The following is a 23,282-nucleotide window of genomic DNA, read 5'->3' as shown; positions in this document are numbered from 1 at the left end:
GTCAACATCATGGTTTAACGCTGACATTTAGACAACATTCACTGATCCCAGATCACCTAGGGCATCTTGTAGCCTGGACCCACTTGTTAAACATGCAATGTTGGCTACAAGGAGCACTGTGAGAGAAAGAGAACTGCTCAACCCACTCCCCACCAGTACAGAGGACACATTCGCCTCAATGGCATGGCCAACTAGAGGTCAACCAAAGCTCACAGTTCAGTCCAGACGTGCCTGGGGAAACTCACGGTTTCTTCTTCAGTGTGCTCATCTAGGAAAGCAGAATCATCCCTGAATATAAAATGATTGCCCTCCTTGGGATCAAGAACACGGGCAGTTATTTAAATAAACTCTTTCTTAGTTTCATAGCCAGCTTAAAATTCATTCTAGATAGCACTGCCTAGGGCCCACGCTACAGAATGACATGAGGTGGGGCGTGATTCCTAACAGTCCCCCAGTGAACACACAGGCAATTCTCAGAAGGCCCGTCTTTAATCCCACGTGGGCAGGGGTTCTATTAGAGAAGCAGCAGCTTTATCCAATGATGTTTATCATTAATTTGGACTATCCAAAAATACAAAGCATTTTGCTCTATAAATTTTGCTAAAAGTAATCCTTAAATACCATCATACCTAAAATGAATGGTAGAAAATTAAACTTGTTTCCCCCAAAAAGACTGAATCAATAGAGGAATATTTTATTCCTCTTGGATTCCACTTGGAGTGAATTCACTGTCTTTGTAATTAATACACTTGCAATTATTTTTTATGGTTGTAATAACTCAATATGAATTTAAAAACTTTTTCTCAGGAAAACACTGTTGCATTACACGTATTATACATTTTCCTCTGTTAATATTTTTTGGTCAAACAATTGTGTGTATATGGGGCAGGGGAGGGTATCAGAAATAAAATAATTGGACAGATTCAAAAATCCAACTGCTCTCTTGTTCTCATTATTTTCTATTTTTATTTACATTTATTTATTTATTTATTTTGAGCCAGAGTCTGACTCTGTTGCCCAGGCTGGAGTGCAGTGGTGTGAACTTGGCTCAGTGCATCCTCCACTTCCTGGGTTCAAACAATTCTCCTGCCTAAGCCTTCTGAGTAGCTGGGATTACAGAAGTGTGACATCACACTCGGCTAATTTTTGTATTTTTGGTAGAGATGGGGTTTCACCGTGTTAGCCAGGCTGGTCTCAAACTCCTGACCTCAAGTGATCTGCTTGCATCAGCCTCCCAAAGTGCTATGATAACAGGCATGAGCCACCAGCCTGGACTGATTTATATTTTGCTTTATATATAATGCTCTTAACGCATTTTCATGTATCTATTTCTTGTGTGCTTTTGGCTTCTTCAGGTTAGTTTTTTTGTTGTTGTTTTCTTCGAGATTTCTTTTTCTCCTTCTGTATTGTAGAGAATACAAAAATACAAAGATGAAAATAAAAGCACTAAAGTTGTATGTAACCACTGAAGGAAGTGTTGAATAATAATTAAAATTTAGGTAAAAAAGGGTTGGGGGTAACAACCAGAGATAACTCTTTTGTTGTTTTGATACACGTCCTTCTGGCTTATAAGTACATGTACGTCTGTCTCTCCTTCCCTCTCTCTCTCTCTGTGTCACACACATACACATAATTGTTTGACCAAAAAATATTAACAGAAGAAAATATATAATACATTTAACACAACGGCATTTTCCTGAGAAAAGGTTTTAAAATTCATATTGAGTTATTACAACCATGAAAAATAATTGAAGGGCATTCATTCCAAAGACAGTGAATCCCCTCCAAGTCACCCTGCAAAAATAAAATCATCGCACAAACTAAAAATTGCTGCTAAGACAGTGAATTTTAAAATGTATGTTTTGGGATTCCTACTCAATTATTCTTGATTCCATTCTTTTGAGACTCCTCCATGATACAAACTTAGCTGGATGTATTTAAGATCTGAAAACCATTAGAACTAATTAAGATGAATTTGGCTTTGTTCTTCAACTTCCTGTAAAAAATGCTCAACAGGAAAACTGATGCTCACAGTAAACCACAGTCATCCTGTTTCTTTAACACAATCTTTTCACAGCTGCAGTTGCCTGGAGTTTCTATTTTACGATGCGAGCCACTGCAACATCCCTACTGTCCCTTCCCCCGCAGCATGTCATCTGGCCATTTTAGAAACTTTCAATACCTTTGCAGAAAGGTTCGTTTCTATTATTGCTGCTCTTCCTCTCTCTAAGCTGAAGGTCCTTGCTCAGAGCAACAAGGCCATGGATACAAGATGGGAAACAGAAAAGGCAGCTGGACTCCAGAGGAAGCAAAAGGCAGAGAAGAGAACAGCTTTTTTAGCAAATCAGCCGCCTCACCCAGTTGGTTCTTATGCATTGTTAGTCTCCATTTGAGCTGAATGTGGAGCACATGCTTGCTGTATATGGAATCCCTCATTTCTCAAAATGTACTGCTCCTTTCTCAATCATCACTGAAAACAGTACTTCAGTGATGTCTGATTAGGTTGTCTTCTTAATGGTAAATGTTAATTTAAGTCTCTGTTGAACGTAGAAGTGCTTCTTTTATAATTCTTTTAGATAAGGAGGTGATTTATTTTGGCAGGGAGTGGAAAAGGCATTTTTCAAAGATGACATTTTGAAGACATTATAATGTCATTAAAACCGGTTAGGAGCTTGGACACAAATAATTTTACTTCAAGAGTACTGCTAGGGAAATAAAGGTTGCTATGAAGTAAAATTATTTGTTAATCCACTATTATGCACATTTAATTTTAAAATTAATGCAAATTCATAGACATCCAAGGTCCTTTTAATAGTCAGAAAATGATGGTTAGCTGAATGACCCGCCCACCTGTTATTATTTAACTGAAGAAAAGGGAAAGGAAACATTTTTTACTTTATCCTTATGAATGAGTAGCAGGTTTTCTCTCATTCTTCCCATCTCTTTAAGGGGCTCAAATTTCCAAGCTAAAGTCTTCCTGAATCGCTATCACCACACTTAGTTCTACCAGAGGATTAAGATGTACCACTGTTTCTTTCTCTCTCTCTCTCTCTCTCTCTCTCTCTCTCTCACACACACACACACACACACACACAGACACACACACACACACACACACACGTGAGTATATGTCAACACACTTGATACACTGTATTCATTTTATCACTGAAAGTATAGCTTTATGATACGAGCAGAAGTGTCACCAAGTTTACCTCTGAGGAAGCGAAAAGATTTAGAAAGGAAAGTATCTTACTCGAGATTATTAGTTTTAAAGATATTTACTGTTGCTGTGACATTTAAAGCAAAACATTTGTAATCTCAGATTCCCAGGGCCAGTAAAGCACCTCAAGAAATCACACTGGCTGGGTGTCGTAGCTCATGCCTATAAGCCCAGCACTCTAGGAGGCCAGGGTGGGAAGATCGCTTGAGCCCAAGAGTTTGAGAACAGCCTGGGCAAACATAATGAGACCCTCATCTAGACAAAAAAAATGTAAAATTAACTGGGCATGGTGGCACACATCTGTAGTTCCATTTACTTGAAGGCTAAGGTGTGAGGACTGTTTGAACCCAGGAGTTTGAGGCTGCAGTGAGCTGTGATCAGGCCAAGTGCACTCCAGCCTGGGTGACAAAGCAAAACCCTATCTCAAAAAAATAAAAAATAAAATAAAAATAAAGAAAAAGAAAAATCATAAAATTTATAATGTTGCTTCACTTGTGAAAGCAAAGCTCTTAAAATTCAGAGAATTTCCTCTACATTGAGCTGTTAGGTGGCCTTTGGAAATTACTTAGCCTATCTAAGTCCGATTTTCAAAATAATAGCACTTACTTAAAAGGGTTATTCAAGAGTTAAATACGGCAGTGCTTAATAAGTATTAGCCATTTTCAAATAATAAATGACACAAAGGTGAAGAACCTAACACAGAGTAAGTGGTCAGTAAATATTACCATCTTTCCCCCTATTTAACCACGAGAAAGAGAAACCACGAGCTGATTTAAATCAGCCTACACGTGTACACCCATGCGAACTTCTGTATTATAAGTGAATGTTGAAGGGAGATGTGCATAAAGCACATTTCAAATTTCTCAGAAAAGCATATTGATCAAGGCATTCCTTATTCTAGTATTTTCTTCCAGTTTTAATTTTCAGGACAGACAGGTATTTACGGCAGTCCAGGAGAAATGCTTTTTTCAACAACAAGCACATGTTTTTACCAATTTGGACAAAATGAGTCAAACCTAAAAGCAGAAATGTATCACAATTTAAATAGCCAGAAACTTCCAAAGTAAATGATATGTGTTCATAAAATATTAAGGCTTCAAAAGGTCATAAAACTTGAAGGGTCCAGGAGTTAGACATCACTTCATCTTATATTTTAGGTAGGCTGGGGAACTTCCAGCCTACAGGCCAGAGTTAGAATTTGATCAGATCTGAGGTGCCGCTGGACCCCAGAAACTAATTCTCACCACAGGGAGTTCTCTGAATATTTCAGTGCAGCCAGAGTATGTGTAACCCTTAAAAGCTTAGATTAGAGTAGTTGAAGAGCTGCGAGCAAATAGCCCATGAATAAACTTTTCAAAGAGCATTAGAAAACCTGACTTAGTGAAAATGACTTTTAGGTAAGTTATTGAACGACCTTAGACCTATAAAAAGAAGAGTTATGACACGATGATGTTCCAGTTCAGAAGCAACAAAGCTTGATACAGTTAAATGCATAGCACTCTAAGACCCACAGGTCCAAGTGAATTCTAAGAGTATGATTTCCACACAGATCAACCTCAAAACCTTTCCCCAGCTTCTCATCTTCCTTTCTCACTATCCTGTCCTATTCTTTACCCAGCCTTTCAACTTTCTCACTACCAAGCTGTCTTGCTTTGCTTAATTGGAACATTTCAGTAGCCTTTTCTTCATTTACCACCTCTCTTCATTTACCACCTCTCTACACCTCTACTACATATATAGTTATGCCATTAAATTATTTAAAAGAACTTGTACTTAGTGACTAAAGTTATATGTGCCTTCTGAATTTTTTAAAGCTTTATTTTATATTTCTCCAAGGGGAAAAAAGAAAATAAGTTGTTTTTTCCTACATATTCTAGAAAAGGGTTTTTTAAATCTATAAAGTTTCCTTAATCCTGCTCTGTAAGTCTCTGAGTATATGGCTTGAAATTTTAAAAATCGTAGTATTTTATGCCAAAACACTAATCACATTAAGCATAAATAGTTATAACTAATGCTATAGAACTTGATTTGTGATAGTAATTGTGCACACACTGTTATAATAGGAATAGACTTATTCTAAAAGACAAATCGTATTCTTTCTAAAAGACTCTGCTTAGAAATGGTTTAGTTTGAGTTTTCAACTTAAATAGCACATTGGCAGCAGCAGAAGTCCAACAGCTTAGTTCCATGGCATTTTCATTTGAAGCTTCCAATGGCTCCTTGTACATTATTAAAGCACTTACTGTGGCTGGCCACACCAAAGATTCAAAAGCAGCTGTGTGGACAACTATATCACGCACCAAGAGGATATATTTATTCATATAAGCCCCCAGTTTAAATCAGAAAATGGGGAAATTCCTATGGATCCAAACTTGTCCAATAGTCAAGAAAAATTCTATTGAAAATCTTGCTTACATTTTGGCTCGAAGCACAAGTTATGAATCACTCACAATCACCACAGTGGTGAAAGCAGCACTCTGGGCAACAGGAATGGCTCACATGGGCTTCTACGGGAAAATTAAACAACTTTATCTCAACATATTATGGTCCATTAAAAGCCATTTAGTTCTTCCCTGTAGCTGATAGAGGAAATAGGCTTAGTTTGAATATAATTTTTCTTACCGTTAAAGGGTACTGCAGGGAGCCATGGTCAGGGACACAGGCAGACAGAGAGCCAGCGGGACAGGCGCCAAGAGAGAAAACAGTCCCTGAAAAAGGCATCATCTTCTAATGCAAGTGTGGGGTCGTTTTTGGACAGCCATTTTGGACAAGCTCTGGCCTCTTGTTAAATGTGACATACTGAGTCAGAGGCAGACGTCCTTCTGTGGTTATTCGCTTCCTGTCTGATTAATTTGTTGTTTGTTCCTTCCTCCTTTGCTGCAGAAAAAGAAACTACATTGGTTTTGCTTAAGAAGCAAGCAAGGAAAAAAACCTAAATTTAAAAAATGAAATGTTTCTCCTCTCCACGAGGTGTAATACACAGCTGTTTGGTGCAGTGACAAGAGGAGATGAGCACCTCCATTCAGTGAAGAGTCCAACTTTATTATAGTATTCCCACAAAAATAATTGTTTGTGGAACTTGAGATTCCTCTAGGAAAATTCTATTTGAAGGTATCACTGTAAATGCTGACTATTCCATTGAGTATTAGGGAAAGAGTCACTCAAGAAAGAAAAGTTCTTACCTACCTTATCTTACCTCTTAATTAGGCTAAGTGCTTCTTCTCATTGACAGAGCACTCAAGTGTGTAGGGAGAGAGTTACAAATGCAGGTGGAGAGAGCAGATTAGATGTGTGAAGGCAAATGAAGTTCTTCTTTTTAAAATTTTTTCTTTCTTTTTTTTTTTTTTTAGAAACAGTCTTGCTGTCACTCAGATTGGAGTACAGTGGCATAATCATAGCTCTCTGTGGCCCTGACCTCCTGGGTTCAAGTGATCCTCCAGCTTCAGCCTCCTGAGTAGCTGAGACTACAGGCATATGTTACTGTACCTCACTAATTTATTTTATTTTTATATTTTGTAGAGATGGAGTCTTGCTTTGTTGCCCAGGCTGGTCTTGAACTCCTAACTTCAAAGTGATCCTTCCATCTTAGCCTCCAAAAGTGCTGGGATTATAGGCTTGAGCTACCATATCTGGCAGCAAATGAGTTTTGAAACGTGAATTTGGTGCCCAAGTCAGGGTAAATAATATACAGCGTAAGTCAGCTGCAGATCCATAACTTTCTATGCCAAAACGTTTCTGTCCCCCACACTTAATGAGGTAACAGTAACTCTCCTAGAAGATGCTCAACAAAAGCATAGAGATAAAGAGGGCAGAAGGAAGAAGGTCAGATTTCTCATTATTAAAGAACTCAAGAGGTGGATGGCAATGGAATATATGTAGAAAACACTTTATCAAACCTTAAGTTATGTACAGAACAATCTGCAAAGGCTCATAATTTTTTCTTAACCCATCTGAAAGGTTCAGACTTACATTTCCAACACAGAGCTTATAACTCTGAGAAAACAGTAACAGCAGAAGAACAAAAAAGAGAGGCATATTTCAGAAACTAGCTTCATTGTAAAATCTGAATGCTGGGTCCTGATCGAGGCATGAAAAACACACCCATTGTGTAACACTGCCTTACCTGTAAAGTGATAGAACTGGGCTAGATGAGTGACTGTCAACTCAGGAAGCTGTTGAAAATGTGTGGAAGTGGCCGGGCGCGGTGGCTCAAGCCTGTAATCCCAGCACTTTGGGAGGCCGAGGCAGGTGGATCACGAGGTCAAGAGATCGAGACCATCCTGGTCAACATGGTGAAACCCCGTCTCTACTAAAAATACAAAAACTTAGCTGGGCATGGTGGCGCGTGCCTGTAATCCCAGCTACTCAGGAGGCTGAGGCAGGAGAATTGCCTGAACCCAGGAGGCAGAGGTTTCGGTGAGCCGAGATCGCGCCATTGCACTCCAGCCTGGATAACAAGACCAAAACTCCGTCTCAAAAAAAAAAAAAAAGAAAAAGAAAATGTGTGGAAGCATTTTTGTTGGGGGTGGCGAGCAGTGAGTGGGAATGGTAGGGGCAAGGGCCTGCAGCATTCAGTGGGTGGGGCCAGGAATGTGAAATTTCCTATGGTGCTTAGGACAGTCCCACCCAAAATAGCAGAAGTGCTCCTACTGGGGAGCACTGGGATAGATAATGTCTAAGGATCTTTTAAATTCAAAATTCCCTGAGACAGGAGTTTAATTGCAGGAGCAGATTCATGATGCCAGGCCATGGGCACAATCCCTGGAGTGGAGTATCCAACAATAAGTGACTGAGAGTCCTCTGCTTTGCCTGGAGACCCCTGAAGGGAGGGGCTGCATTCCTCTTGTCTAAGCAGGACTAGAGTCTACCATGACTTAAAATACCTGCAGGCATGGGGTTGGACAGAGGTGGAGGCCTGCAGCTATCAGCTACTTCCCCCAATACAAACCCTCAGGAAAACAGAAAATTTTATCAACTATTAAGTAAATGCCTCAGTGAATCTTTGGGGAAGTCTAATTATAGTCGGGTCTAAAAAGAGAACATGGGCGATATGACAATTTCACTATGTAGTTACAGAATTATTTTGAAGTTCTCTAAATAAGACACCCCAAACACACACACACACACACACACACACACACACACACACACACACTCTCACTCTCTCTCTCTCTCTGTGTCTCAGTACACATACCATTCATGGCTATTTCCATCCCTTAGGGGAGTGGTCCCCAACCTTTATGGCACCAGGGACTGGTTTTGTAGAAGACAATTTTTCCACAGAGTTGGGATGCAGGGTAGGGATGGTTTCCGGCATGAAACTGTTCCACCTCAGATCATCAGGCATTAGACTCTCCTCAGGAGCCTACAACCTAGATCCCTCCCATGTGCAGTTCACAGTAGGTTTCTCGCTCCTCTGAGAATCTAATACTGCCCTTGATCTGACAGGAGGCGGAACTCAGGTAGAAAGCTTGCTCACCTGCTGCTCACTTCCTGCTGTGCAGCCTGGTTCCTAAGGGGCCACGGACCGGTTGGGGACCCTGCCTTAGGGAAAGCTCACTTAGAAAGGAGTATGTCATCTAGAAGTCTGCAGTCCCCAAGACACACAAGGGAGTAGTTGTGTAGTTTGAGTCTATTCCTACAGTCAACTTTGGACACATTTATCAGGTGCCTACTATGCATGATAGGACATAAATGAGATAATGTTTTTCCCCTGCTTAAAACCCTCCAATGATTTCTCATTTCACTTAAAAAGTCCAAACTCTTAGGTCCACAGGGACCTACAAGATCTGGCCCCACCTTAACTCTCTGGCTTCATCTCAAGTAATACTCTGTCTTGCTGCTTGACCTTCCACACCTTTCTGTTCCTTAAATGTACCAAGCTCATTTGCATCTTGGGGCCTTTTACTTGCAAGCCTGGAACTCTTGCCTGGTACACTCATCTTCTGATTCCTTCTTATTCTTCAGATGTCAGCAAAAATGCTCTCCCCATTTCTGCTTGCATTTTCTTTTATGCAGAGCACACATCACCACTTGATACTGTCTTTATTTGTTTATTTACTTGTATGTCTCTCTCCACTAGAATTCAAGCTCTAAGAGAGCACAGACCTTGTCCATCTTGTTTTTGCTGTTGCTTCAGCATCTAATACAGAACCTCACATCTGATAGCTGTTTGAAAATAGCACTTGTTGAATGAAAAAGAAAATCAATGTTTCTACACATTCTACCATAGCATACATAATTTTTTTTTTTTTTTGAGAGAGAGTTTCACTCTGTCACCCAGGATGGAGTACAGTGGCATAACCTCGGCTCACTGCAACCTTCATCTCCCAGGTTCAAGTGATTTTCTTTTTCTTTTTCTTTTTTTTCTTCTGATAAAGCTTATAATTCTCAGGTAGGTTCAAGTGATTTTCATGCCTCAGCCTCCCTAGCTGGGACCACAGGCAGGCGTGCATGACCAAACCTGGCTAATTTTTTCTTTTTTTCTTTTTTTTTTTGAAAGAAAGAAAAGGAAAAAAAGAAAGAAAGAGAGTAATAAAGAAAAAGAAAGAGAAAGAGAAAGGGGGAGAGAGAACAGGAGCTTGCTCTATTGCCCAGGCTGGAATGCAATCTAAAAATAGGTATTAAAAACCTCTTTTATGCTGATAATTGTGCTTAACAGCAGAGACAGGAAGGAATAAGGGAAGAAAATAACAAACAAACAGCCAACCAATATTTCATTTAAGTCTGCGAAATGCTATGCAAATGCTGAAGAGTGATTTACTTCCAATTATGTGGTCACTTTCAAAATAGGTGTAATATACTGAGAAAAATGTATGCTCTGTGGACCTGGGGTGAAGAATTCTATAAATATTCACTGAGTTTACTTGTTCCAGGGCTGAGTTCAAATCATAGATGTCCCTGTTAATTTTCTAGCTCATTGATCTGTCAAATATTAACAATGTGGTGTCAAAGTCTCCCACTATTATTGTGCAGGAGTCCAAGTCTCTTTACAAGTCATTCAGAACTTGTCTTATGTATCTGGGTGTTCCTATATTGGGTGCATATATATTTATGATCATTGACTCCTGTTGTTGCATGGATCCTTTTACCGTTATGTAATGTCCTTCTTTGTTTCTTTTAGTCCTTGTTACTATTAAAGTCTATTTTGTCAGAGATGAAAGTTACAACTGTTTTCTTTTATTTCTGCTCTGCATTTGATTGGTAAGTCTTCCACCAATCCTTTATTTTGAGTCTTTCTGTGTCCTTGCTTATGAGATGGATGTGGATACAGCAAACTGATGGGTTTTGACTTTTTATTCAATTTGCCTGTGTCTTTGATTGGGGCATTTAATCCATTTCAATTTAGGAATAATATTGATATTTGTGAGTTTAATGCTGTCATTTAATGCTAGCTGGCTATTTTGCCCATTAGTTGATATAGATTCTTCATTATGGAGATACTCTTTACCTTTCAGTAAGTTTTTGGGATGACTGATACTGGCTGTTCCTTTCTGTGTATAGTGCTTCTTTCAGAAGCTCTTGTAAAGCAGGTCTGGTGGTGATGAAATCTCTGAGTGCTTGCTTGTTTGTGAAAAACTTTATTTTTCCTTCATTTATGAAGATTAATTTGGCTGGATATGAGATTCTGGGTTGAAAATTCTTTTCTTTGAGGATATTGAATATTGACCCCTACTCTCTTCTAGTTTGTAGGGTTTCAGCTGAGAGATCTGCTGTGAGTCTGATAGGCTTCCCTTTATGGGTAACCTGACCTTTCTCTTTAGCTGCCCTCAGAATTTTCTCCTTTATTTCAACCCTGGTGAATCCAATGATTATGTGTCTTGGGGTTGCTCTACTTGAGGAATATCTTTGTGGTGTTCTCTGTATTACCTGAAGTTGAGTATTTTCCTATGTTATTAGGTTAGGAAAGTTTTCCTGAATAATATCCTGAAGAATATTTTCCAGCTTGGATTCATTCTCTTCATCACATCAGGTACACCTATCAAACGTAAATTAGGTCTTTTCACATAGTCTCATATTTCTTGAAGACTTTGCTCATTCTTTTTGCTTTTTCTTCTCTAATCTTGTTTTCTCGTTTCATTTCATTAAGTTGATCTTCGACCTCTGATACCCTTTCTTCTGCTTGATCAATTCGACTGTTAAAACCTGTGCATACTTTGCAGCGATCTCGTATTGTGTTCTTCAGTTCCATTAATTCACTTATATTCCTCTCTAGATTGTCTATTCTAGTTAGGATTTCGACAAACCTTTTTTCAAGGTTCTTAGTTTCTTTACATTGAGCTAGATAGAATATGTTCTTTTAACTCACAGAAGTTTCTTATTATCCACCTTCTGAAGCCTAAATCTATTAATGGAGTGTACTGTTTGTTCTCCACCAGGCCTTGTTCCCTTGTTGATGAGGAACTGTGATTCCCTGTAGAGGGAGAGGCATTCTGATTTGGGGTATTCTCAGCCTTTTTATGCTGGTTTCTTCCCATCATTGTAAATTTATACACCTGTCATCTTTGTAATTACCGACTTTCAAATTAGGTCTCTGAGTGGAAGTCCAACTTGTTGATTCCCAGCGCCGGAATCTGAGCAACCCACCGCGCTGGCCAAAACAGCAGGTCTTAAGATTCGTGGTGCTTTTCTGTCCAGGAGTCTCCGGTATGGCTTCCTTCTTGAGTCTCTTTTTCAATCAGCTGAATAGGCGACTCTGCCTTCCCGGAGCTCCAAACGTTGACCAAAAGGGGACCCAGTCCCATTTACTCTGCACCAAGAACCGCCGCGCTGGCCACAATAGTTGCGCTAGCGACCCGTCGGGCTGCTTTTTGGGAATCTCCTGGTCCATAAGCAACGAAAATTTATCTGAAAGTATGGTGTCCTCTCGTTCTCTGCACTTTCACTGGGAGCTACAATCCTGAGCTGCTAGTAACAGCCATCTTGAATCTCTCTCAATTTTTTATTTGTATATTTTTGGTAGAGACAAGGTTTCATTATGTTGGCCAGGCTCCTCTTGAACTCCTGGCCTCAAGTGATCCATCCACCTCAGCCTCCCAAAGTGGTGGGATTATAGGCATGAACCACCATGCTGGCCAGCATAATATTCCTTTAAAAGCTTAAGATTGTTCCCCCTGAAATGGTAAATAACAAATGCCAAGACTAGACTTAAGCCTTCTTGGGAGAATCTGTTAAAGGGAAATTTTCCAGAGGATAGGTCAGCTGGTAAAACCCTTAGCCCATCAGGGGGCTTGGCAATGCAGGCAGAGTCTTATACAGTGCAGGTGGCTTATGCCATTGGGCAATAGAAAGAGAAAAATGGATTAGGAAAATTGAAAACAAATAGAACACCCAATCAGAAAGGAAGGAGAGGAAATAAAAAAGATAAAGGAAAGAAGGCAGGAAACGTCAGAGATTGGGAGAGATCATGTGGTGGGTAGGGGAGGGTTCCAACCACACTGCTAACCTCAGAGGCTTTGGAAGCCCCCTCTGCAGCGAGTGACCCACAGGTGCTGGATGTAACAGTACTGTCTGCCACTCCTCGGTGAATTAGAGTTCTCAGATCAGTGTCAGCTCTTTCAGAAGCCAGGTTCTTTAAAAAGAACTTTAAGGCTGCAGGAGACTGGCAGAGATCAAAGTCTACATCACCACTTACAGAGGAAGAAACGGGTCCAGAGAAGTTAGGCATCCTGCCCATGTCACATAGGTGGCAGAACACAGCAGTGGCCAAAGCCTGGGCTCCACTCCAGTGTCCACTGCCATTAATGTCTTCAGCCTCAATTCAGGTTCGGGTGATACCACCTACCTCCTTTCTGTAAGTTTAAGAAGAGGCAGAAGGAAGAGGGCGGACAGAAAGGCTGTGATGAGGATGGGAGTGGTTGTTATACTATAACCAAAGGCCTGAGATAAGTGGATTGAAAGCTTGAATGAATAAAGACAATACACTTCCGGACTTAAAAGAAATGTTTAAGTGCATAGCTCTCTCCCGTTTAATATACATCAGTCCTAGCTTACTGACAGAGTAATACAACAACCAATAGGCTTGCAGACCAATCACATAAAGAATCCTCCATATTAATGTATAGAAATAAAAAACCAAGAGCAGGGAGAAGATCATAAAACAATAATGTAGGTCTCAGCAGTGTGGAAAAAGTGCTGAAGAATCATAGCCAACAACCCTCTGGCTGTGTACCCCAATCAACACAGCCTGAATCAGTGCAACAGCGGTAGGGCAACATTAGGTTTTAATCATTCTGGTTTTTCGAGTTGTGTTTCCATGACTGGCTGCTATGGTGCAGTATTTGCCCCCAGTAGTGGAAAGGTGTTTCATAATACTGCATTCCTCAGTTCTAAAATTTACATTATTCCTTCTTATACTACAGAATGCTCCTTTTATAGCTTTTTTAGGGGGAAAAAGAAACACTACCAGATTAAAGATATACATTTGTTGTAAGAATCTATTTTTCAAATGTTAAAATATGGAAATTATTTGATTTAAAAGAGCAGAAACAAAGGCATAATCCTCTCCACCACATAATTACCAGTAGAGTTACACAGAGGGTTGATCATTTAAAAATAATCTCAAAAACATAGAGAAAGTTAAAAACAAACCTTGTTTTATTCTGCGCCCTGTTAATATAAACGGATACAGGCCGGGCGCGGTGGCTCAAGCCTGTAATCCCAGCACTTTGGGAGGCCGAGGCGGGTGGATCACGAGGTCAAGAGATCGAGACCATCCTGGTCAACATGGTGAAACCCCGTCTCTACTAAAAATACAAAAAATTAGCTGGGCATGGTGGCACGTGCCTGTAATCCCAGCTACTCAGGAGGCTGAGGCAGGAGAATTGCCTGAACCCAGGAGGCGGAGGTTGCGGTGAGCCGAGATCGCGCCATTGCACTCCAGCCTGGGTAACAAGAGCGAAACTCCGTCTCAAAAAAAAAAAAAAAAAAAAAAAAAAAAAAAAATATATATATATATATATATATATATATATATATAAACGGATACAGTCTTACTTGGGGAAAAGTCTGCAGTGTATTCCATTGTGTTTTGGCAACTCAGCCCATTCCCCCCCAGCTCTCAAACCATGTGGATCCAGAGGCATTCGCTCCCACTCCAGGCAGAGGAAAAGCATGTGATTCAAGGATGGCTAATCAGAACCTTGCAGTCATTTGGGCCCTAGAGACTTCGGGTGATGGCTTGTGATCACCAGAATTAAGAAAACTTGTAGCCAGAGGCGAGTCCTATCCCTGGGGGATGAGGCTGGAACCAGATCTGTGAGGTTGTAGGGACTGGGCCTGCTGCACTCATCCTTTGACCACATGGGGTCTGAAACCAAGACCAACAAAACGGGAATTGGAAGATGGAGAAAAATCAGGTGCTGGTGTTGTTGGTTGAGCCCTAAATCTATCTATAACTGAAGCTGGACTTTTTCTAGACCTTTAATTTACATTAGCAAATAAATTCCATATTTTCTTTAAGCTGGTATGGTCACATTTTCTATCATTAGCAATACAAAAACTCTTAAGTGATACAGGAATTGGTACTAGAAGTTGAATGTGACTAAGCCTAAAATGTGCAACCAGCTGATTTAAGGTTGGGGAAGGCTAGCAAAGGCTGGTCTGGACTGGAAAGTTGGCAGTCCTTGTTAAGTGACAAGGAAATAGCTAGTTATGCTGCCACCTACTGACTCCTCGGTCTAAACAGGAGCCTACTCATCGTACACCATTAAAGGATTCTGTGGAAAAATATTTAGAATAGTGCAGTGTGTTGGCTAATTCTTGTGTCCTTCAGTAAGATCCACAGGAAAGAGATAAATGTAGGCTGAAAACTGATTAGAGGCACAGAGGAAAAAAGGCCTTTTTTTGGCTATGATCGCAATCAAGATGGGTGAGAGTCAAATAATTTGAAGACTTGTGGGTTGGAAAAATTCTCTATGGCATGCTAACATTAGACAGAGTCGGGAGGCACCCAATCATAATCCTGAGAGACATCATTCCAAACACCATAATCCCGAATGTTGAAATCCCAAAAGATTAAAATCCTGAAAATATAATTCTGGAAAAATAAGAGATTTCTTTGAAAGATATTTACTTACATTTTTTAAAGATGATTTACTTAAGAAACATAGAAAAACATGACAGAACACTTGATAGGCCATTTTACACAATAAAATAGACAATAATAACACGTATTTTTGCAAACATAAACACTCAGGTATTCTAGTGACAGCAGCACGGGTATAGAAGTTATAAGCAGATACCTGCATTTATAAAGAAACAGGCCAAGAAGGGAAGTGTATAAATGCATATCACTACGGTTGGTAATTGTGTATGGCCAGCTTTATAACTTTGGTCACCTGAAATACTGCGACAAAGAATCTTTTGATGAGATCAATCAAAAACTGTGATATGCAGTTACCACACAGGCAGTTGCCCAAAGAGCTGAGATCTCAAGAAATTTTCTTTCACAACTGCAGATTTGTACAAAAGGACATCTCTTCATTTATTGAGGACCTTTCAACATTTTTATGTATATGCGCAATGCTTACACACAAAGTTAATGTGCTAATGCATTTTTATGGAGTTAAATTTGTAAAAAAATGCATTAAATGAATTAGAATTTTCCTCAAGTCTCTGTACAATGTATATGTTCAGCATTGGAAATGATGAAAAGATGAAATATATGGCATAGTGAATTATAAAAAATCATGCTGAAAATTTAAAAATAGTGGGAAAAAACTAAAATAAGAAAAAAACTGAAAAGAAAATTCGACATATGAAAAGTGTATTATGGGGACAGATTATGGGCAATTTTACGGAGATAAGAGATGGCCTAACATGATGCAGCCACCCTGTGATTGTGATTTTGGGGATTTTAGATGTTAGGGATTTTAGACTTTAGAGGTTTATACTTTAGGGATTTTCATCTTTGGGAATTACAACATTCAGAATTATGGTGCTCTGGATTGTTCCTTTTGGGACTATGATCCATATCTGGAGTATCTTTACTCTGACTCTGGGAATGGAAAGTGACCAGCCCTGGCTAATTAGAGCTTTGGAGTTCCCTGTCTGCAGTGACTGGTTCAGAGATGCCCACGTGACTACTTCTGCACCAATGAGATGAAGTGAGACTTATTCTAAGGTGGGTGAGGCTGGACTGGTAGTATTTTATCCACATTAGATGTGTGGGGCTGGACTGGCAGTATTATACCCACATTATAGATGTGGAGCCCGAGCATGATGCCAATGCATTAAGAGCAAGGGGAGCCTGAGACTCAAGAGGTACAGCAATCAAAAGCAACATGTGGGCCAGGCACGGTGGCTCATATCTGTTATCTCAGCACTTTGGGAGGCTGAGGTGGGTGGATTACGACGTCAGGAGTTAGAGACCAGCTTGATCAACATGGTAAAACCCTGTCTCTACTAAAAATACAAAAATTAGCTGGGCGTGGTGATGCACACCTGTAATCCCAGCTACTCAGGAGGCTGAGGCAGGAGAATCACTTGAACCTGGCAGTTGGAGGCTGCAGTGAGCCGAGATCGTGCCACACTGCACTCTAATTTGAGCAACAGGGCAAGACTTCATCTCAAAAAGAAAAAAAAAAAAGCAACATGTGGGAGTTACTTGGATCCTGAGTAAAATAAACTAAAAAAAATGAGGCAATTGGAAATTTGGCTATTGCTCAGACTTAATGACATTATGATATTATTGCTAATTGTTAGGTGTGATAATGTTGCTGTGGTTATGCTGTATTTTACAAAGAATCCCTAATTTTTAGAGTCATATACTGAAATATTTGTGGATGAAATATAATGCCTGGGTTTCTTTTCAAAGTAATATGGAAAAGGAAGGAAAGTGGGAAGGGGTGCAAATGAAACAAAATTGATCATGAAACAGCCATTCTTGAAGCTGGGTGAGGAATACGCAGCAGTTTGTTATACAGTTCTGTCTACTTTTCATATATATTTAAAATGTTTCCATAACAAAAAGCTTTAAAAAAAAAAAAAGACTTGTAGCTCATTCCCTTCCTCATCCACTAGAGGCTGTGAAAAAGGTTTGCTTACTCTAGCGTAAAGATGCTGAGACTTGTGGAGGTTACAGAGTTACAGAAGTTACCTTTTACTTCTCAAAATAATTTCTTTTGCTCTTCCATGAAATGGGATAGACTGGGGGCTCCCCTATAACAGTCAAAGCCCAAGTAGTTCTTTGCAGAAAAGGATTAAACTCTCAAAATCTGAATACCTGTTATTAGTGGCAACAAAAAAGCAAAAACAAAAAGTTCGATCCATAAAAGAACAGATTTCTTTTTCTAGATTAGCACTATTCAGTAGAAACATAATTTGAGCCACGTGTGCAATTCTATATTTTCTACTAGCCATGTTAGAAATAGTAAAAAGAAGCCGGGCGCGGTGGCTCAAGCCTGTAATCCCAGCACTTTGGGAGGCCGAGGCGGGTGGATCACGAGGTCAAGAGATCGAGACCATCCTGGTCAACATGGTGAAACCCCGTCTCTACTAAAAATACAAAAAATCAGCTGGGCATGGTGGCGCGTGCCTGTAATCCCAGCTACTCAGGAGGCTGAGGCAGGAGAATTGCCTGAGCCCAGGAGGCGGAGGTTGCGGTGAGCCGAGATCGCGCCATTGCACTCCAGCCTGGGTAACAAGGCAAAACTCCGTCTCAAAAAAAAAAAAAAAAAAAAAAAAGAAATAGTAAAAAGAAATAGGTGAGATTGTAATAATACCTTCTCTTTAACACACTACTTCAGAAATTGTATCAAAACAAAAAAACAAAAGAAACCCAAAATAGTATCATTATAATATGTACTCAACATTTTTTTAAAATTATGAATTAGCTGTTTTACACTCTTTTTTACATGAAGTCTTCAGAAACTGGTGTGTACTGTACTGCTGGCAGCACCACCACCACACCGGGCAACACTACTCTAGACAACGAGGGCCTGGTGCGCAGGCCCCATCTTACTCATCTTTTATGCTGGCAGGATGCCTGAATGACACTTAACAGATGTTCAATCAATGTCAGTACCGGAAGAGTCTTGGTCCACCCACAGCCAACTCTGGGCTCTATAGTTAGAAATTCTTAAGAAGAGTTTATTCTGCTTGAAGCCATCTCTTAAACAGGGAATTGACTAGGTGTTGCTGGATTTGTGGCCAGTTGGATTAAAGAGCTATACTGGCTTCTGTTTCCCAGAGTCTTAGTGCTAATGCTTCTAGTACCACATGTGAAGAGATATTGCAGTATAGAATAGTTTTAAATAGAGGGCTTAGAAAGAATTCATTGCCTTAGTCTATTTTGTGCTGCTATAACAGAAAACTAGTGACTGGGTAATTTATGAAAAAACCAGATGTGATTCTGGATGCTGGGAAGTCCAAGGTCAAGGGGCCTACATCTGGTGAGGGCCTTCTTGCTGTGTCGTTACCATGGCTGAAGGCAAGAGAGCATGCACAGTGAGAGGCCGGGAAGGGAAGGGAACGGAACTCATCCTTTTATCAGGAACCCACTCTTGGGATAACTAACTATTCCAATAAGGACATGAATTCATTTATGAGGGCAGAGCACTCACAGCCTAATCATCTCTTAAAGGTCCCACCTCTCAACATGATTGCATTCAGGATTGAGTTTCTGACAAATGAACTTCAGGGGACACATCCAAACCACAGCATTCACAGACTCAAAAACTTCAGTGGCTTTCCATTTTATACCAATAAAATCTAAAGTCTTCACCACACTAGCAAGGCCCTCAAGGATCTGACAATCCCCACTTTCCTGCTCTTTCCTTGACCTCTTTCCCTACCTTCTCCCCCAACCTCTTTGCCTTAGGGCTTCTGTGCTTGCTGTCCTCTCTTCTGAGGACACTGTTCTCTTGGCTGCTCCCCTCACTCCACTCTTGTTCTGCAGTATTTGTGCCTGATCTGCTCTTCCCACCAGAAAGGCAGCTCCATGAGGGCAGAGTTTGTCTTGCTCACTGCTGCTGCCCCAACAACTTAGAACAGTGTCTGGCATAATGCAGGTGCTTGAAAAATATTTGTAAGTACATTTTACAAGCTTCCAGCTCTAAGTTTAGTTTTAACTTTCACTTAACCTGGGGTGTGGTTATGCGGCTCCATGTTTGGCTCTAGGCAAGAAGGTGCCAGGGTAAAGTGGAAATGTGCTAGATTTGCTCCTCCAGAAAGACCTGTGGAGGCGCTTCCTTCTCCCAACAGGTGGACACATGAGGAGCCACTTAAAAAAAACAATATGGGGGCCCTGCCAACAGATTTAACAACTCTTTCTCGCGCAGCGCTGTTTGTCAGTATCGGGGAGAGAATGGGTTAGAAAACAGTGAGATGACTGACTTGGAAAGAGGCAGGGGAACCAACCTAGGGTGGGAAAAAACAGGCCCAAGACTATCTAGAAAGGACATTCTCATAACAGCCTCACGTACTCATATCCAACCAATCTGTATTTTCTGCCTCCTGCGTGCCGGACACCAGTACCCTAGATGCTGAGGACACTGTGGAAGCTTGCCTCTCCACGCCGTTTGGCGGTTTTGGGCTCAGCAAAAAACAAGAAACAAAAGGCAAACAGATACAAATGCTGAGGCTGGAACATGACTAGCCTTTTTCCTTTGAAAAGAAAATGATTTCACATGTGGAAAGACCATTCACGTTTGTTTTTTTCTTTAATAAGCACTATCTTGTCTTAGGTAATTTAAAATACAAACATTTCCCAGTAAGCAACATCCAACACAAGTGGCTCCCAGGGGAAAACCCATGTGCATTATAGAAAGCGCGTTCTTATAACCCAAGGGACAAACTGGTGGAAAGTCCCATTTTCACATCCTGCCAGGCATATACTTGTACACACACACTGAGAGAAGCTACTGGCATGAAGATAGCCGTGCGTTCCTTCTGGTTGCTAAACATTAGGTATAAAGGCCAGGATGGGTCTTTACAATTACTTCTGGGCTGGGGAAAGTAGCCATATTGTTCCTTATTCAGACTTCTCTGTAGCTAAATGGCTACTTGGTGTCACCTGCTGGAGGGCAGAACCATATGGACACTAAAGACCCCTCCCTGATTCTCAGGTAACAAGGGTAAACAGCTCTGCACCTCTGGGCCCAACATCACCCATCTGAACACTCAGGGAAGGGCTCAGTGACCTGAGACTAGGGGCCCTCTGACTGCACATAAGTCAGGCCTGGTGAGTGCAACTGCCTGGGAGAGGCAGACCCAACTACTCTGCAGGTGGACAGGAAATGGTAGGCATTTGTGAATGCCGTAAGAATGGAGGGCCTTCCTGGGATTCAGATGATCTGCAATGTATCATACTGTCTCACTCAGTAAAGAACTGTCCCACATGACCTTGAAAGGTCCTGTTAGACATGGATGCGGGTGAAAAAACTGTTTCTGGTTATCTGAGCTTAGACCTTCACTCCAATTTATACATAAACTCAAAGTAGTTATTGCCCTATTGTATTTATTACCTGTATTTTCCAGTAACGTAAATGTCATACAAATGAAATACTTTGTTTTGTTCAGATATTTACCAAAAGTTGGTTGGCCCTTTGGAAAATCATGAGCCCAAGGACAATGTCAATTGTGTTACTGAAGTCTTTAACTCAAGATACCCTGCAAGGGCAGCTGTCACACCCACCATGATTCTTCACATGTGTGCCAACACCTGACCACGTACTTTTGGTGTCTGATGAGTTGTACCTGATCACCTACAAACTGAAGTTACTTTATAATAAATTACTTTTCTTTTATTTCTCTTTTAAATTAAGACTACACTGATTTTGGGGGTTGTGTGTAAAGTCAGATTATTTTATTTGTGAAGGTTCACTGAAGATTGTGAAGAGGGCATTAGAAAATATTATTATTAAAAGTGGGCAGTGGATCAGTCGAGGCTGGGAGCCACTGCTTCTGGTGGTCTTGGGATGTCTACATGTGCCTGAGCTCTGTTTAAAGTCATGAAAGGCCAATCAGATGCTCTGCTCATCCAGCCTGGACAGCAGAGACCACCACAGCTGCTCACCTCTGATCCTGGGAAGGGGCTTCACACTTTGTTCCCAAACATACCACAGAGGCGTGCATGATTCTTTCTCCTGTTTCTCAGCAGATCCTGCTTTTCTCAGTGGCTTGGCAGAACAGAATCTGTTCTACTCAAATGACCCCAGATTCCCTCCAAGAACTTCCTTCCTGTCATTTAGCTTCTCTGGATTCTCCAAATGACTGACTGGGGAAACAGACTGTTGGAAAAACACTTTCAGGTTGTCTCGATGGGGTCCATACCCTATCGGGCCACAGAAAGACAAAGGAAAATGCTTTCTGCTGGAGCATGTGCACATATGTTGTTTATTTAATTCCAAATATGTATGCAGCGGTCATGGCAGCATCAGAAAAGGTGTGATCACAAAGTGACCAGCTCCCCACCATTTTGTGAGGGTTTTATTTTTTTCTGTGCTGTGTTGACTCATTTCCCCACAACACGGAAGCCGCTTAATCCAAAGACTTGGACCATTTCATTCTGTTTCAGATCCATTCCGACAAAATGATCAGTTGGTGGCTTATGTAAAAAGCAGCTCCATGGCTACATTTAAATATTGACTAGTTTGGGAATAACAAACCACAAAAATGTGGGGTATAAAAACCACATGCGGTTTATGTTTTGTAGGACACCCTTAGGAAGATAAATGGACAGAGTAGAAAAAAAAATCGGAATGGTCTCTCCCTGCCTCCCCTCACCACCATTAAATAAAAACAAAAAACACAAAAAAATAAAATGAAACAATGATTAAACAAAACCCAACCTGGGTGCTACTCCTGGCTCTGGATGGCAGTTGTGTCTTGGCAAGGCAAATAAGTAGCTGTCTGGGCACTGTGGCTAAGGTCAACGTGTCAGAACAGCCCGACATAACCTCCGCCTTGGTCAACAGCCCATCCAGCTCCTGACTAAGGCTTCTCTCTGTCACCAGCACTTCCTCCTTCCAGATGAGCTTCTCCAACCTCTAGGTCTCTGCAGTCACTGACTTTTCCCCCTAGATCTGTCCCCACACTCACCTTCAAGTCCTCTTCTCCAGCCAAAAGAAAAATGCACAAAACTGCAGCTTACTTTCTAGAAATAGAAGTGTTTTATGATCTTTGTATGTGCTTGCCCTATCTGTGTGTCTCTAATGCCACTGTTCACTAGTGAGCAGCTGTGCTAGGGCTCCATGCACAGCAGTCACTCAACAAATACTTAGTATCTTTATGTTCCAAGGTTGCTTTAGGGGATACTACAAAGATTAAACAAAGTTGTCCACCCTCACGGAGCTTACATTCCTATCTGCATTGATGACATATGGAAGGAAGCTTACGCTTTGTTTTGTGCAGTGCAGGTGTTCATTCTGACCCAGCTCATATTATCTTATGAAGAGCAGCCTCACCAAGATCACTGCCAGAGAAGGGCTAACCTAGGCAAACCAGATGCAAATGGGCAGGGCTCAAAGTCCTTTGTGGGTTAGTCATTTCAATCCGAGGACCATTTCCATTAAAAAAAAAAACAAAAAACAAAAAAAACTTGATGGTATCCCGCTAGGGCAGCCCACAAAAGTATATTTAGTTCATAATGTCACTAAACTAAAACTTCAGTTCTTTAAAGAAAAGGACTTGAAGGTGGTATCAGGAAGAGGAGGAGGAAGGGTCATCCCTGTCTAGGGCTCCCCAGTCTCAGCCTCAGCTTCTGCCTCTGTCCTCACCTTCAGGCCAGCTCCAAGCCTTCCCTTGGCCTCATGCAGGACACTAAGGGTCTCCTGTCCCCCAAATATTTCTTACCCTAAATGGTAATTCCCCTTCCTGGGATAAGATGATTTCATTGAGGCATTAGGAGGAAATCAAGTCGCTGTCTTTTATTTTAAAACAGAGAGAGGTGTTAACCCATGTTAACCTATATGATGTTGAATTTTTTTTGAGATCAGAGAAGACGTTTGGTTGGAGGGAGACACCACATAGTACAGTTACACATTGTCTAGGATTAATTAACTTCCTTAAGTTTCTCCCACTTTTTGTAGTTTTATTCCTTCACTTACATAACTTATTTTTA

The 23,282-nt window shown here is 40.8% G+C and overlaps 1 protein-coding gene across 6 annotated transcripts in view; it reads right to left on the bottom strand.

The window, feature by feature from the left end:
• WIPF1 (WAS/WASL interacting protein family member 1) overlaps positions 1 to 23,282 on the bottom strand; it is a 125,772-nt gene that overhangs the window by 34,790 nt on the left and 67,700 nt on the right. For 2 of the 6 annotated variants that reach the window (XM_074399448.1, XM_010351883.3), the window contains exon 1: positions 5,843 to 13,949. The exons of 3 other annotated variants lie outside the window; for them this stretch is intronic. The gene's annotated coding sequence lies outside the window, so the exon portion shown is untranslated. Of the gene's footprint in view, positions 1 to 5,635; positions 5,728 to 5,842; positions 13,950 to 23,282 lie in introns of those variants that run through there. One more of the 6 variants, XM_074399447.1, reaches the window with a different exon arrangement.

The sequence above is a fragment of the Saimiri boliviensis genome, chromosome 5 (genome assembly GCF_048565385.1).
Source record: "Saimiri boliviensis isolate mSaiBol1 chromosome 5, mSaiBol1.pri, whole genome shotgun sequence".
NCBI lineage: Eukaryota > Metazoa > Chordata > Mammalia > Primates > Cebidae > Saimiri > Saimiri boliviensis.
The sequence above is the reverse complement of the archived record's forward strand: the minus strand, read 5'-3'. Positions and strand labels throughout refer to the sequence as shown.